Consider the following 11,292-nt stretch of genomic DNA (forward strand, 5'->3'; position numbering starts at 1 on the left):
CCGATTTTTGTTATGAATTAGTATTAAATTAAGTAGTGTAACATGTTTAGGTTGCTAAATGATCCAAACTTTGATCCTAAACATGAATTTTGAGCATCAAAGTGGACTTTTTAAGTCTAAAATTCATGAACTTGATTATTTTGATATAAATGCCATTTAAAACTTGTTTAATTGCTAGTAATGGTTATTTTAACATGTTATTTGAGTTGAATACTTATGAACTTTGTATACATTTTTATATATGCTTATTTGAAAAAGTGTAGAATTGTTGAAAATATGAAAATGAGTATAAGTCTAATATGTAATAAACATGTTATTGTAATTATTTTAAGTTGTTATTCTGCTAACACTAATGCATATTTGGATGCACAAATTTTGTGTTTAATGTGTTTTGCAGAGAAATACAGATACTGACGTTGCATCATCGTCTAGACGAGCTGATCAAGAGCCACAGCAAGAACCACAGCCAGAGATGCAACCGGAACCACAACAACAAGAACAACACCAACATTATGATCAACATTTACCATATCATGAGCCAGAACCACTATTTTATACTCATTATCGTCAATTCCAGCCCTACCCGAGGATTGTGCACCTACTAATCAATGAACAACAGTTACATCCCAACCTAAGATTCGATCGTTGTTGGACAGAGTACCCGAAATTTCAAAAGAAGATGCACATCCTTTACCACAAAAATATTGAAATGCCTCGGGTAATCGATTGGGAGCCTTTGGAAGCGGTTGGCCTAGCCGATTCGGTTAGAGGTTTACTAGTTCAGAGGTATGGTAACTCTACATTTAACGATTGGATCCGTTTATTTACCACGCGTAGAACTATATATAGAGAATGGTGTGTGGAATTACTTAGCACTATAGAGTTAAATAATCAGGTTACTATGTTAGGAGATAAAAGTTTTATTAGATTTCTTTTAGGAGGTACAATGTACAGAATGTCCATGTTGGACATGGCTAGAGCTTTATTAATCTACACCCCCGCTGAGATTAGTACACCTGATTGTAATAGTTTAATTGCCGAAGGTGAAAGAGTAGATAGGAATTTTGACAATGACGCTGTATGGAGGCGTATGTCAAGATTTAGGGAGTTTACGCGGGGTGGTAGACACTCCTATTTAGATATTGATAGAGTAGAGCTTCGTGTAATTCATAGGTTTTTAGCGAACTCGATTACACAAAGAGGTAGAAACAAGGAGAAAATGACCCAAAACGATTTTGTAACGACCCAACCCGTTATCCCACCAAATACGCGAAATATTATTATTATTTTTTTTATACAGATAGGGTGCGCCACGCGCACCACCAGGGGTGCGCAGCGCGCAGGTGGCCTGGCAGCCCGCTGTCCGGATTTTGTCCGGATTTTCCAAATTTTGATTAAAGATCTCTTGCTTCCCGACACTTTTAGACTAAACGCTTTTCACAATACATTAATATAAGTAAAACTAACACATTTCAATAATAAAATAAGTTTTACGACATCGGGCCCACATCGGCCATTTTACGACTTCCGTACAAAATATAAGTTTTCGACTACATGAGTTTAAGTTCCAAACACGACTACGAGCATGATGTTTGGGGATAAACTACCCAATCCTAAGTTGAAACTAAAAGTAATCCAAGCAAGCATCAAAAGGGGAAATCATCTAATCCCGAGCATACCCTTGCCACGTCCGCCTCTGAACCTAAAAATGTAAACAACGAGAGGGTAAGCTAACACTTAGTTAATGCAATACTTATACGCATACATACATTATCCAATTACTTGCATACACCTACACAAACAACACAATATCATTTGAAAACCGCAATAAACGAATAATCAACGTACAATGCTAATAAAACTTACACATCCCAATATACCCAATGTCGACATTCGACTCGATGGTGGCTGACGATGAGCGGTAGGTCAAATACGTTAACCACTCACCAACCATCGCAACGCGTACGTGACCGACGAAGAGCGGTAGGTCAATATCATCAACCACTCATCACTACGCACCATGAGGCCGACGAAAAGTGCAACCGAAACGTTAGCACTTACCTCAATCACAAGGATGGCCGATGAAAAGCGAAACCGCTTACCATCCTATGATAAGGGGACAACGAAGAGCGAATCCCTAAATGGATAACACTCACCACTTACCCAAACACACACGTGGCCGACGAAGAGCGATAGGTCAATATTAATCACTCGCCACATAACTAAATACTCACATGTGACCGACGAAGAGTGATAGGTCAAACGTTAATCACTCGTCACATGCTTACCTCCAATTGTGGTCGACAAAGAGTCATTCCTTTCGGATATCACTCACCATATTCCAAACACACACATACACACGTGGCCGACAAAGAGCGATAGGTCAAACGTTTATCACTCGCCACATTCACAAACCGAATATAGCCAACGAAGAGCTATCCACACGGATATCACTCACTATATTTTTCCCAACTCAATTGTGGTCCACGAAAAGTGAATCCTAACGGATGTCACTTACCACTTCGCACGCAAGCAACCAAATTATATACATAAACGTATAAATATTCCACTCACCTCGATTACTTGAAAAGCAATCCTACTTGAGCTCCAAATGCAAATCACCTAAGTAATTCACAACAAATAAGCCAAACACTCTAGCTTATAACCAAAATACCAATAAGTGCAATATTAACCCAATTGCAATTACTTCCAATTTGACTAAGTCAAAATCTTACCCGAAACACCCATAATCACAATCGACTAGTGATTAGGTTCCAACAACTCATTTTACTCAAGGTTTCATAATCAAAACACTATACTTGCATCAATTTACACAAAACCCTTTTTGACCTAATCTCAAGTCAAAACACCCATTTGCAAGTTTACACTAATAATCACTTATGACCTAAGTTAACAAGTGATTTCACATCCACACATGATTATCAACTAATCAATTTCATCATCCAATCCAAAACCCACCAAGAATGGTTATCAACACCATTTACTAACTCAATCACCCAATTATCAACTAGTGAGTTTACTCAAGAACACCCAAATCAAAACCCCAATTATGAACACTAAATCAAACTATGAAAACTCGGAGTTAGAACTTACCAATACTACCACAATGTAGCCAAGAGCGAGATGAACAACCTTAACACTTGAGCTTTTGATCGATTCAAGCTCTTTCTTCTCTAAATCTCCAAATCTCTCTCTAGAAATCTCTCTCTCTCTAAGAATGAAATGAGAGTGTTTGTGGATTTGAAATGTGGTCCAAAACTAGATCCAAAACTGATAATATGGCCACACATACGGCCTCAAGTGAAAAGATCAAAATGTCCTTCATTTAATTCAAACTATCAAAAAGCAGGATTCTGTCGCAGACTAGGTGCGCTGAGCGCACCACTATATGTGTGTGGTGCGCACAAGTTCCATCTCAGCTGTCAGTTTCAGTTTGATTATTCGACGTTCATGTACACCTGTACACTTGGGTTTAGGTTCTTACAGATTTATTCTATCTTAAGAGTATTCAAGACCCGGGGAGCTTTGTTAATATTCCTTATTGCGTAGGCCACTATTTGTCTAAAGTTGTTGAGGGTATGCAAGCAGGAAGTATTATACGGGGAGGTATTTTTGTTACTCTCATTGGAGAGTACTTAGGTGTAGATAAAGAGCAAGGGGGTCCGATGGTAGAGATTGAGGAACAAGCCGAGAGAATAGGATTGCAGGTTTATTGATGTTAAAGCGAAGGGGTACGAAATAGTATTATATTTTTAATACGAAATGCGACAAAATTTTACACAAGTTTTATTTATTTATAGAGTGGATATACCTAAACCTTGCTACAACACTTATAGGCAGTGTACCTAATCGTACAGTAGTGTAGTTTTTAGTAAGTCCGGTTCGTTCCACAGGGAGCTGGTAAAGTTTAACACTATATTTTTATAGAACTATATTTGTATATATATATATATATATATATATATATATATATATATATATAAGTAGTATTATTATTATTATAAAAAGGGAGATTTTACCGTTTAATGACTGATTTGTCGATTTTAAATAAAGCGTAAAGATAAATGACAATAATTAAAGTGCGTAATATAAATTGCAATAAATAAAATGACAGTAAATAAAATTGCGAGTGAATGAAAGTACGATGAGAAATACAATAAAGCAATTATACTTATTTAAACTTTCGTAATCATGATGTTTGACGTTTTGATTTTAATTTATTACTTTGGGTTAATTGTCCTTTGTCATGGACTTATTTGAAACCTATCTGGTTTTCGTCCATAATAGTTCATCGGTCATAATTATAAAATGCTCGTCAAATTAACTTTATTCCCGAAGTCAAATATTCCAACTAATTAGGGATTCGAACTGTAACAAGGTTTTAATACTTTGTTTAATAATTACACCAGGTTATCGACTGTGTATAATCCAAGGTCTTAATACTTTGTTAACAATTACACCAATTACCCTTGAATGTAATCCACCCTTGTTTTAATTAGTCCATGATTATTAATTTACCCACTTGATCAGAATGAATAATCAATTACCTAACCCAATTGATTAATTAAATGATTGTTAAAGATGTCGTATAAACGTCACTAAATAGGACATGCATAATCATTTAATAATTATTAGATTAATTAATTTGAAGATAGGTTCGACAGGCTCCAAAGAATTGGCATTCGATTAGACAATACCCCCCATCTATTAATGGTCCATGGTCCAATGTCGACAAGTGTCGGTCTTTTGTCCATACCCTAATTATGGTACAAAATTTAATAACTCAATCTTAATTTTTAGTCTAACATCACGATTACTTCGGCTCAAATAAGCATAATAATAACTTAGTTACGAGACATTAATTTAAATAATTTAAACATAGCTTACAGTGATTATTTATCGCGTAGCGTTACACGGACAGAGTTCCGACTTAAAACCCGTAAAACATTTCTTACAATAACCTTACTAAACCATAATTTATTATTAATCTTAAATTAAAATTAAAATTATAATAAATATAAATATAAATTGAGAGAGATAGATAGATATGGTGCATGGTACTCGGCTGAAACTTGTGCCTTTTATAGGCAGATTTTGAATTTGACTGCTCCGCTATCGCTTAGCAAATATGCCTTCCAGCTCCGAGATCACGGAGTTTCGCAGATCCAGCTCACCATTTTTGGAGTTTTATTTGTCGACATATTTATTAAATATATATAATATATAAATAATTTATATAATTATTTATATATTATATTTTATTCTTGTGCATAGTTGACTCATAATTTTTGGTCCATTGCGTCGGGCGTTGATAGTTGGCTCAAGTCCCGGTTCCCGATTTTCGAACGTCCTTTCGTACAATTTAATATCTTGTACTTTGCATTTCACAACTTGTACTCTTGTCATTTTTAGACGTTTCTCATCAATAAACTGAACCACTTGGATTGTATCTTGTACATTTGAGCTTTTTGGACGGTTTTGTCTTTGAATCTTCGTTTTCGCCTTTTGTCTTCGCACTTATTTAATATAAACGGATATTACTTGAAAATAGAACAATTACAACTGAAAACTTTACATATTGGAAGGATATTGCTACTAAATATATGTTCATTTGGAGCACTATCAAATATCCCCACACTTGAACGTTGCTTGTCCTCAAGTAATACATAACTTGAAATTAAATCACACGAATCACTTCTTTATTCTTCACACTTTATACATCAGTGATTTTGATATGGCGGTATAGACAATGATAGTAACATTGTGGTTTACAGTCCCACATGACTATGAAAATTTAGATCCTTTAAGGAAATTGGATCTTTATGAAAACATTTGATCTTTTAAAAATTCAATCTAGCTTTTACCCTAGATAAGTTTTCCCGAATAACCCTTCACCGGTGTTTGTAAATTGTTTTTGTGGGTTTTGTGGGTTTTGTGGGTTTCAGATTTGAAAATTTTAGCTCAAAACTTGCGGTTTTGTGTCACCCACTTGCTAACCTTGTATTGAGAAAGCAACACGTCCAGTTTACTTGCTCCGTATATTACCTTTCGGTAAACTACCGTCCGGTTGTAAAGGAAAGCGTTGAACAAGCAACTGTTAAGGCAATGTCCCTTGACATGCTTTTGATTATGGTCTATATCGTGTCGGATGCAATTACTATCCTTTGTAGGAGCAATAGTAAAGATCACCCTATAGTTTTTCGGTCTGGCACAAGGTCCTGTCTTCGTCCATGCTATGCAACCACCGTTCTTACGGTTGACACCCGATTTGGTTCAGGTGACCTAATGAATTCCAGGTGAATTCCTAGGATTTTACGTTCAATGGTAATGAACGCATTGAAAATAGGGTTTCAAAAAACAAATCAGTTTTAATTTTGATTAAAATATTTTCTAGTTCAAGCTCGCGTTTAGATATCATCGAATTCCATGAGTTTGTAATTCTCAATCTTTAAGGTCAATCTCAAGGATTGAGTAATATCAGGCTTAAAAGCTGATTTTTAATCTTTAAGGAGATTATCCTTTCTGGGGGTCTGATTCATTAGTCTTATCAAGCTAATTTGCACGGCGCCCTCCCCATTTTACGAGAAAAATCCTTCTCATGGTTAGGATAAATCTGACCACTTGGCGACCCTGTTTGATGCTGAGGTCCGTGGATTTCCAGCTGATTTTTGAGAAAACTTTTCAAGGTTTTTCGTAGACTCTACAACTGGTCTGGATGACAACTTCCTGACCTAAATCAAGAAGCGCATTTCTTTTTCAGAAGACTTTACTTCCTTTTAATGATGGAATTGATTCATCGTGTAGATCCATCTTTTCTTTTATCTTTATTATAATATTACGGGTAAAACAGTTAATTTAGTCCAAAACAAAAGCACCTGCAATAAACTTTACAGAAATATGTGATAGATAGTTTTATTGAATAATTTGGTACATTTCCTCACACTTAGTTTTTATTTATTCTTTTATTTGCCTTTTTATTCTCCTTTATTCCATTTTAAATGAATTCTAGCGTTTTAGGTTGTTTCTCAATTTATGTCCTTTCCAAGGTAACAATAATTTCGGTATTAACACCTAGTTTTATCGTTCATAAATATGTATAAACATGATTTTGAATTCATTTAGTTGAAAAATTTTCAAATTTTCACAAAATTTGGCAATTAAACCAAGTGTAAACCCGAGAGAATTTATAACCCTTCCCCACACTTGAGATTTTGTAATGCCTTCATTTGCAAGAAATCAGTAAAAATTTAAATTCATGAGGGTGATTAGTGTAGAAAAATGATTAAAAATACCGAGTTTGCAAACATATTGTTGTTATTTCACATTTAATATTTTGCGTCTTGTCGTCAAAATTAGTACCTTTTTCTGAACTTAATGACAGTCTTTGAAAGTGCATTGTTTTACCCTGTTTTGTACATAACATAAAATACAAACATATATATACATATTTTTGAAGTTTGGTATATATCCTCACTTTCAAAAATTTATAAAATCTAATATTTTTTTGACATACTTTAAATCAATAAAATTAAAAATAATGATAACAAAATTTGTCGCCCCATCCTTGGGTAAAGCAATTTCGGTTCAACGACCTAATCTTCAACTCATGACGAATTTTAGAAATCATTTTTTAAACTTAATGAAATAAAGTAAATTTTATTTTTAAAAATTCACACAAAACTTGAAAAAAAAATATTAATTTCATACAAAACCTATAAAACAAAAAAAAAAAATTCAGAATGGTGGAGAAAACTAGTTCTTTAATGTCTGCTAGTGGAAAAGACCAATCGGATTCCATTCTCGGAACTACACGAGAACAGAACAACTAACTCTAGACAACATGTTATTTTTAGAACATTTGAATCTCCCCACACTTAGGTAGCTGTGGTGTCGAAATTGTGATTAACTTCATCGTCAATTTCTCTTGGACCATAATCAACTTGCATATCTGTGACTTTAGCTTTAAGCCAGTGACCAGCTTCTTCCGTAATATTCACAAATTCAACTAGTTTTGCCTTTTCTTTAGGCGATAGATTGGATACTAACCGGTTACATAACTTAAAGTTCCCCTTAATTCTAGTATCGTAAACCCGTTTAATAAGTTTCTTCATTAAACTATTAATAACGGGATCATTTAATTTTGTATCAACAACGGGGTTCTTTGTTATCAGGTCGTCATTAGGTGTTACTTCATTTTCCCCACACTTAGGCATTTTATTATTATTAAGCACTACCGTTGGAGTTGGTAAAACAACATGGTTCTTACCAATCGTTTTTGCTGGTTCAACGGTTTTGGTTGGTGGAGATTTAGACTTTTGAATCACAAAGGTGATCGATTTCTCATCATTACTAAGTATCATTCTACCCTTTCTTACATCAAATAACGCCTCGGTGGACGCTAAGAATGGTCGACCTAAAATTAGAGGAATGTTTGAGTCCTCTTCTATGTCAATGACAATAAATTCTACTAGAAAGGTTAAATTACCTACTTGAACGGGTAGGTTATCAGCAATTCCAACTGGGTGTTTAATGGTTTGATCAAGGAGTCGAACACTCATATCCGTTGGACTTAACTCACCTACTCCTAATCTCTTATATAATGAAAGAGGCATAACACTTACACTCGCACCTAAATCTGCTAGTGCATCAAACATGACACAATCACTAAGTAGACAAGGAACAATAAATTCACCCGGATCACCTACCCTAGGTGGAGGTTTTGGTGGAACTGTATTCACCGGGTTTACTTCTAATGTTTTTGTTTCTTCCACTTTCTTATTATTCTTCTTCTTCTTCTTTCCAAAGGTATCACAAACTTTATTACCTATTACTTCCTCATACTCAACTCTTTTTCTAGGAAACGGGATGGGTGGTCTGTATGGTGCCACCACTGGCTTTACATACTCAGGTGGTGGTGGTGGTGTAACTTCTTCATTGTTACTCACATATAAAACCTTCCCATCTTCTAGTGTTGGTTTTTCAGAATTTGTTGAAACCATGTTAACATTTTCATTCCGAGGATTTACTTCAATATTACTCGGTAGCTTTTCTTGTTCCCTTTCACTCATCAATCTAACAAGAGTACCTACTTGTTTTTCTAGATTGAAAATGGAAGCTTGTTGAGTTCTAAATGACTGATCAAACCTCTCATTCGTTTAGGTTTGAGTTTCAATAAATTGTGTTTGAGATTCAACTAGCTTAAATACCACTTCTTCCAGATTTGACTTTTTCTCTTCGGTTTGTTGTGGTGGTTTATACAAGCCAGGTCTTTGTTGATTGAAAGTGTTGTTTTGAGTTGGTTGGTTATTCGGACCTTGTTGGTTATACGAGTTATTGTCGAGTCTATTTGGATTGTAAAGAATGTTTTGATTTTGATTGAAGTTTAGCCTTGGCGGTTGATAATTTTTTTGATAATTATTTCCCGGCCTTTGGTTCATGTAGGAAACATTCTCACGTTGTTCCATCGTTTTCTCAATGTGACAATCTTTCGTTATGTGTGGTCCACCACATTGCTCACAATTGATTCGTATTGCGTGAATATCTTTATTCATCTTTTCCATTCATTTCTCAAAAGCATCTATTTTTGCGGAAACGGAATCAAAGTCATGGCTAGAATCTGCTCTAGCCGCTTTAGATGAACGATATATATCTTTTTCCTGGTACCACTCATGAGAGTGGGAGGCTGTGTTATCAATGATCTTGTGAGCTTCAGTTTCGGTTTTCTTCATAATGGAACCACCAGCTGCTGTGTCGATGTCTTTTCGTGTGGCGATGTCGACGCCTTTATAGAAGATTTGCACTATTTGAAAAGTATCTAATCCGTGTTGAGGACATCCTCTCAACATCCTTCCGAATCTTGTCCATGCCTCATATAACGTTTCATTTTGCTTTTGCACGAACGTGGCTATTTCTCCTTGAAGTCTCACGGATTTAGATGCCGGGAAGAATCTTTGAAGAAATTTCTCAACTAAAACATCCCATGAGTCAATCGTTCCTTCGGGTAATGATTCTAACCAATCTTTGGCTTCTCCTTTTAAAGTCCAGGGGAACAACATAAGATAAATAGTTTCATCCTCAACTTCTCGGATTTTAAATAGATTACAAATCCTATTAAAAGTTCGAAGATGTTCGTTTGGATCTTCTTTTGTTGTACCACCAAATTGGCATTGATTAGTGATCATGTGTAGGATTTGTCCTTTGATTTCAAAATCTGAAGCTCTAACATCTGGATGAATAATGGTGTGACCTTGGCCCGTGCGTGTGGCTCTCATTCGGTCTTCCATACTTTGAGGTTCCGTTACTTCCATAATTGAATTTGTTGAATCCGAATCACTAGAAGATTCTGATTTAACTATTTGTGGTTCAGGAGGAATGATTAGTGGTTAAGGATCTTGGAATTGTCCTTGAATATCCTCCGGATTCTCAGTTGTGAAGTCGGGTTCAAAAGATAGATTATCGGAAATTTGAATTGGAGTATTTGTTCGACTGGATGATGATTCTAAAGAAAAATCAACAGCGGCAATATTGGATAGATGTCTTGATCGAGTTACAGGTGGTGAACGTATGAAAGGTGGTGAACGTTTTGCTCGGTGCATTCACTGAATATCCTATTAGTTATAAATATAAAAATTATATAAGTTATCAAATTAATAGACTTTTCTGATTTTGCCCACGTTTCGAATAGCCAATAGATGCAGCAGGTAGCCAGGACCCTTTAAATCGGAAGCCCACAACTCGCCACTAACAAATCCAACTATTACTACGAACCAGAAAATTTTGGATGTCTATCAATTTAACCGCTTAAAACAATTTTTCGTTTGAAATTTTAGAGAAGAAATAGAAAATTTGATGTCCTAAAAACTAGAGCGTAGAAATGAGAAAGAAAAAGATTGCGTCAAAAAACGTCGAAAAATAAAAAGTCAAAAAACAAAAATAAGAAAGTAAAGCGTCGAAACTTAAAAGTCTAAAAATTAAATCTAAAAAGTTACGTCTAAAGGTATTAAAACTTAAAAGGAATTCTATATTCAAAACGGCAATAACTTTAAAAGGTACTAAAATTTATAAACTGCGTCGCAAAATTCTAAAGCGCCTAAATCTTAATCTAAAGAAAAAGCACTTAAGGGATTTTACGGAAAAGTCTAAAAATCTAGAAATATAAAAATAACTACGACAAACTAAACTTAAAACTAATTATAAACGACAAATATAAAAATTACAAATTAAACGACAAAAAAATTCAATTTATAAAAAGAAACTAAAAATGATAAAATT

General features: G+C 34.8%; 1 non-coding gene across 1 annotated transcript; it reads left to right on the top strand.

Annotated features, from left to right (window-relative positions):
• The first annotated feature begins 9,837 nt into the window (after positions 1-9,837).
• LOC139856459 (small nucleolar RNA R71) lies at positions 9,838-9,944 on the top strand. Its single transcript, XR_011761942.1, has one exon. It is a non-coding gene; the product is annotated as a small nucleolar RNA R71 (small nucleolar RNA).
• The last annotated feature ends 1,348 nt before the right edge of the window (positions 9,945-11,292 follow it).

The sequence above is a fragment of the Rutidosis leptorrhynchoides genome, chromosome 6 (assembly GCF_046630445.1).
Source record: "Rutidosis leptorrhynchoides isolate AG116_Rl617_1_P2 chromosome 6, CSIRO_AGI_Rlap_v1, whole genome shotgun sequence".
In the NCBI taxonomy this organism is placed as follows: Eukaryota; Viridiplantae; Streptophyta; class Magnoliopsida; order Asterales; family Asteraceae; genus Rutidosis; species Rutidosis leptorrhynchoides.